Here is a 6169-nt window from a genome sequence, read left to right as displayed (position 1 = left end):
CTCTATAGCGAATGATATTTGAGTCCATTATATGTGGAAGAAGTGAAGGAAAACGATTGAGCGAATTCGGACGCTGTAATGAGTCAAGTTACTCTGTCGCGGACATTATTGTTACTGTGTCGTCAATACATTCTTTTCTAATATGTATGTGAATACTGTACTGTGACTGTGTTAATTAATAAATGTGAACAATCCACCAAATTATCATTTGCTGTGTACAGTTGGTCATTTAAAAGTTCATTTAAATCACAACCTAAGTGGCTGAAAATAAATACTGTGCCAATCAATCAATACTCTTTATCATTTCACTTCGAAATATCTCAATACAGATGTATTTCAATTAATAAAATGTCACACTTACATTGCTAAAAGTTGCCGCTCCCGATCTTCCTGTCCGCCATGTTTATTTGTCTTTTGAGTTCGCTGTCTCGCATTGGATTGTGGGAAATAATGCATTGGCGAGTGTACATCGTATACTCGAAATCAGAATGCATTGTGGGTTTAAATGACTGAACAAAAGTAGGGAATTAAGTTTTTCACTCAGACTTCGGACACTACAAAATAGCCGATACCCTATATAGGACACTGTATAGGAGATAGGGAGCGGTTTCAGACACAGCATAGGTGTAATCCCATCCACAACTATTTTTGATTGGCTGTTTGACTCGTTGCTGTTGTACATGTATGTTACCCCGCTTCAAAAATGTTTTTTTTTAATTGCCAATAACTATCCATTCATCTTCTATACCGCTTATCCTTTTCAGGGTCATGGGGAACCTGGAGCCTATCCCAGGGAGCATCGGGCACAAGGCGGGGTACACGCTGGACAGGGTGCCAGTCCGTCACAGGGCACAATCACACACACTTTCACACACCCAATCATACACTACAGACACTTTGGACATGCCAATCAGCCTACCATGCATGTCTTTGGACTGGGGGCGGAAACATGCACGGGGAGAACATGCAAACTCCTCACACACAGGGCCACGTTGGGAATCGAACACCCAACCCTGGAGGTGTGAGGCAAACGGGCTAAACACTAAGCTTTGTTTAGCTAAGCTAACACTAAAGGGCTTTGAAGCAGGTTCCCAACCCTGGTCCTGTCCCGCACATTTTAGTGTTTTGTCTGCTCCCAACACACCGGAGAGCCCTTCCTGAGTTGAAGTGGATGTGTAAAAGCAAGGAAACACTGACATGTTCTGAACCAGTGGGGTATAACACAACGATAAAGTCATGATCATGCATCCAACAACCCATTTATTTCTAGATGTATGTTTATTGATTCATATGATTAAACAATGACTAAACTATGATTGGGTGTGCTGTTATAGATAATCCACGATGGGGTGGTGAGATGCAACCCAACATGGAGCAAAGTTAATGTTACCACCCCAAAGTGAATTATTTTCCTATAACAGTACAACCCAATACTTTTAATTCCTCTTACACCACCGTGACTGGCCAACAACGTTAAATTCATTAATGAACAACACTTCATGCCGTTTAACTAGTTATTTTTCATGTTGTGGAATGTCTGTGAAACGAGTTTCTGTTATTACTTATCATCACTATTATGTTATGACAGCTATAAACCCACATATGTGGGTGTAGTGCTTCATCTGGAAAAACCACTAGTGACACAACACTGGTGTCAACAGCATTCAAGCTGCTTGTTATTAATCATATTAGCCAGACCACATGCCACTGAGTTCTGGCTCAGAATGCTTTCTTGACCTCTTGTTATGTTTATTAGTTGTCACAGGACAAGATGTTTAGGCTGTGTCAAAATGCAGGGTCTGAATGCAGGGTCTAAATCTGCCAGCTGAGCACACTGTGTTGACTTCAGCACTGTGCTGTCAGCACAGTTGCTATCCAAGTCACACACCATATCCTTAAGTTGGTCAACTCCAAGCACATAGCTGGTGCCACTTCCACTTCTAACAGACATTTAGACACTGTGCCAGTACCAAAGCACAGTACTGCAAAAGCACTTAGCAACTTACTTCCAGTCGCCCTTACCCCCATCATCGCCAAGTACTTTGAGAGGCTGGTCCGCTCTAAGCTGAAGGCCTGTCTACAACCATGACTGGATCCCCATCAGTATGTTTATCATCATAACAGATCAAAAGAGGACGCCATTACCTCAGTTCAGTACTCTGCCCTGACTAATCTGGAAAATAGAAACTCCTGTGAGGATGTTATTCATTGACTTTAGCTCTGCATTTAATACTGTCATTCCATCTAAGCTGATCTCCAAAGTCTCCAGACTTGGTATGAGTACCACTCTCTGCAACTGGACTCTGTACATTTTATTTTGACTAACAGAGCACAGTCTGTTAGACTTGTCAACAGCACCTCCTCCAATATCATCCTAAACACTGGTGTACCACAAGGCTATGTGCTGAGTCCACTCCTCTTCTCCCTCTTCATCTCCGAATGTGTACCTGTGCACATCTCCAAGTCTATTCGCATATGACACTATGTTAGTTAGCCTGATCAGAGATGATGACGTAACAGCCTACAGGAAAGACATTTAGCATCGGGTAACATGGTGTGCCAATAACAACCTTGACCTTAATACCCAGAAAACCAAAGAACTGATTGTGGAATACCGGAAATCCTAGAGGACCCACAAATACATTCCTAACCTTATTTTAATGGGACTGAGGTGGAGCGGGTCTCTGGCTTAAAGTTTCTGGGTGTTCACATGTCCACTGACCTTTCCTGAAACCTCAACATCTCCTCTTTTCTCAAAAAGGCACAACAGTGCCTGTACTTTCTGAGAAGACTGAAGAAAGCCCACCCTGCACCTCAGATCATGGTGACTTCTATTGCTGTACCGTTGAAAGCATCCTAACAAACTGCATCATAGTATGGTACAATAGCTGCACAATGTGTGACCAGAAAGCACTACAACAGGTAGTGAAAACTGCCCAATACATCACTGGAACACAGCCACCCAACATTAAGTACATTTATCAAACACATTGCATGCGTAAAGCGAGAGGTATCATCAAGGACACCTCCCATCCCCACCATATACTCTTTGTGCATCTCCCATTCAGAAAACACTACAGAAGTGTGCGTTGCCATACAAAAAGACTAATGAAGAGCTTTTTTCCTTTCAGCTTCTAAGCGTTAACTGCCAGCGTCCACCTAACAACTAAACATTAGCGTTAGACATCATACTATACTGCATTGTACATTACTGCTATTATCTGCAATTACAGTATGTGTATGTACTTGCACTCCAATTATCTGTCATTACTACAATTATTTATATCAAACTGTTGTTTTCACATTATTATTTGCACATTCACATTTACTGTAATCCACTGTATGTATCTACTGTATCATATTGCATGCATCTACCTGTATGCTGTTTCTCAACTTATTGCAAGATAATCCTTATTTATTTCATTTAACTTAATTTCCATTTGCATTACTGGTATGCATAACACGGTTTATCTTGACCTGTACACTGTTAGCTTAACTTATTGCACTATAGCCTTATTTACTTCATTTAACTTGTTTACTATTTGCACTACTGGTTGGATGCTAACTACATTTTATTGTCTCTGTAACTGTACTCTGACAATGGCAATAAAGTTGATATTTGAACCAAAAATCTCCAGTTCAATTATCTACAGTACATTTTTCAGAAGTTTAAATGTATTTTTATTATAGTGTTTATAGTACTGTATATAATACTTTACATGCATGGTTGTAGCTACAGTCAGGTGCATAAGTATTTGGACAGTGACACGTGTTTTTTGTTTTGTTTTGTTTTGTTTTTTTTATAATCTTGCCTCTGTACACCACCACAGTGAATTTGAAATTAAGCACTCAAGATGTGATTGAAGTGTAGACTTCCAGCTTTAATTCAAGACAACTTTATTTCAACAAAAATATTGTATTTACTGTTTAGGAACTACAGCCATTTTTTTTTTACACAGTCACTCCATTTTCACAGGCTCAAAAGTAATTGGACAGTCGACTGATAAGCAGTTTCATGGCCAGGTGTGGCCTGTTTCATAGTTATTTCATGATAAATTAAGGAGATAAAAGGTTTGTAGTTGATTCCAAGCCCTGAATTTGCATTTGGTAGCTGTTCATGGGAACTCTCATAATGCAGTCCGAAGAGGCATCGATGCATGTGAAGAAGGCCATCATTAGGCTGAAAAAACAAAACAGACCTATCAAAGAGACAGAAAAAATATTAGGAGTGGCCAAATCTACAACTTGGTACATTCTTAAAAAGAAGGAATGCATTGGCAAGCTCAGCAACACCAAAATGTCTGGAAGACCATGGAAGACAACTAAAGTGGATGAATGGAGATTTATTGTCTTGTTGAAGAAAAACACTTCACAACATCAAGCCAAGTCAAAAATACTCTGGAGGAGGTAGGCATATCATTGTCAAAGTCAACAATCAAGAGACATCCTCATGAATGTAAGTACAGATGGTTTACCTAAACATACAAATCACTGGTAACACTCAAGTACAGAAAGGGCAGATTAGACTTTGCTTTAAAAATTATTTATTTATTTATTTATTTATTTATTTATTTATTTATTAAAAACCTGGTCAGTTATGATGCAGGGAGAGAGATATATGAGAATCACAACTATGTCTCCTGAGCTTAGGAAAAGCAACCACTGAGCAACAATCTTTTCCTCTGGGGAAAAGCAGTTCTATAGAAAAATAACGCTTTAATGCTAGTGGTCCTTTGAAAGAGAAAACAGATCCATAAGCAATGACTTAGATTTGGAGAAAACAAGCATGCACACCGAACAATCATGCTCTGATTTGTAGTCAGTCTAGCCATTGTGCTGAAAAAACACCTAGGTGTTTTTCTAGGAGCTAAATGAAACATGGAAACCTTGCAGCTTTCAATGCATACCCATAACTAGACCAACTCTTCTTCTATGTTTACATTAAAATGTCACTATTAAAGAGCTGCGCTTAGCATACATTCTTTATGAAGTTACAGTATTTTCTCTACATATGGTTTTTTCCAGAAGGAGAGTGTGACCCGGTCACCCTTGAGATGATAATGGAGTTTGCGTCTGGAGCCCCAACAGTGCTACCGCTGGGTTTCCCCCACTACCCGCTAATAGAGTTCCTCCATCAAGATGGAAAAATCTTTCCAGAGGCCAATACTTGCCTCGTTGTATAAGTATGAAATGTTCAAGGCATACATAATATCAGAAGGAATTGTGCAGAGCCCAACTTTTGGTGTTGTCTGAACTAGGTTGTTTAAGATCACTTATAAGTGCCAGATCAAATCTATTTTAGATCAGCATTTTAGACTCATTCATAATGGATGCATGAATTACTCAGACATGACAGAAATCTCATTTTTCTACTATTCCTTTTAAGTACTTATGTTAGCTTTTTTTTACAACGTGATATTTTGTGTCGAGTTACTTATAGCAGAATTTAAAGTTCCATTGAGAAGCAACCTAACGTTAAACACATTTTACTGAGATGTGCATCCCAAAATAAAACGTGTTGTTCTCCATTTACGTGCATTTGTGTTTATTGCAGGAAAAAACCTTACAATTATATTACTCACACTGATTGGTCAGGTCAAGTTCTTCCATTTGTCTTCTAGCTTTACATATAGCTTGTTCAACTTACCATACTGTATGTTCACTGTCAGCATCTACTGTACATTGATCTTTACGAATATTACACTTTACAATGGGGCCCACAAATAATCAAGTACTTGTGCCTGGACTAATTCATATTTCAATATGAATAAATGCAGAATAAAGGCATGGTCTAATCAAGAAATCATGAATTCAATTCAAGTCAAAGCAATTTTATTACATGTATAGCACATGTATATGCATATGAAGTGCTTACCTTAACGACAACTGGAGTAATAAGCACTATAGGAGTAATACATGAACAACAGTAAACTTTATTGGGTGGGTTTATTTACCATTTGTTCATGTATTAGTTCAGGTACTAGTACATGATTATTTGTACACTCGCAGTAAAGTGTTACCTGTAAACTAAACCTGATCAAAACTAACCAAACCTGAAAGTGATCATATTTAAAGTGAAAATCTACCAAAACACTGTATAATGTAAGGAGTCCACTTGGTTTGCTGAGTCACTATACGCTATACATATGAACACCCCCTTCTAATTAGC

Source organism: Ictalurus punctatus, chromosome 8 (genome assembly GCF_001660625.3).
Source record: "Ictalurus punctatus breed USDA103 chromosome 8, Coco_2.0, whole genome shotgun sequence".
Lineage (NCBI taxonomy): Eukaryota > Metazoa > Chordata > Actinopteri > Siluriformes > Ictaluridae > Ictalurus > Ictalurus punctatus.
Note: the sequence above shows the minus strand (reverse complement) of the source record.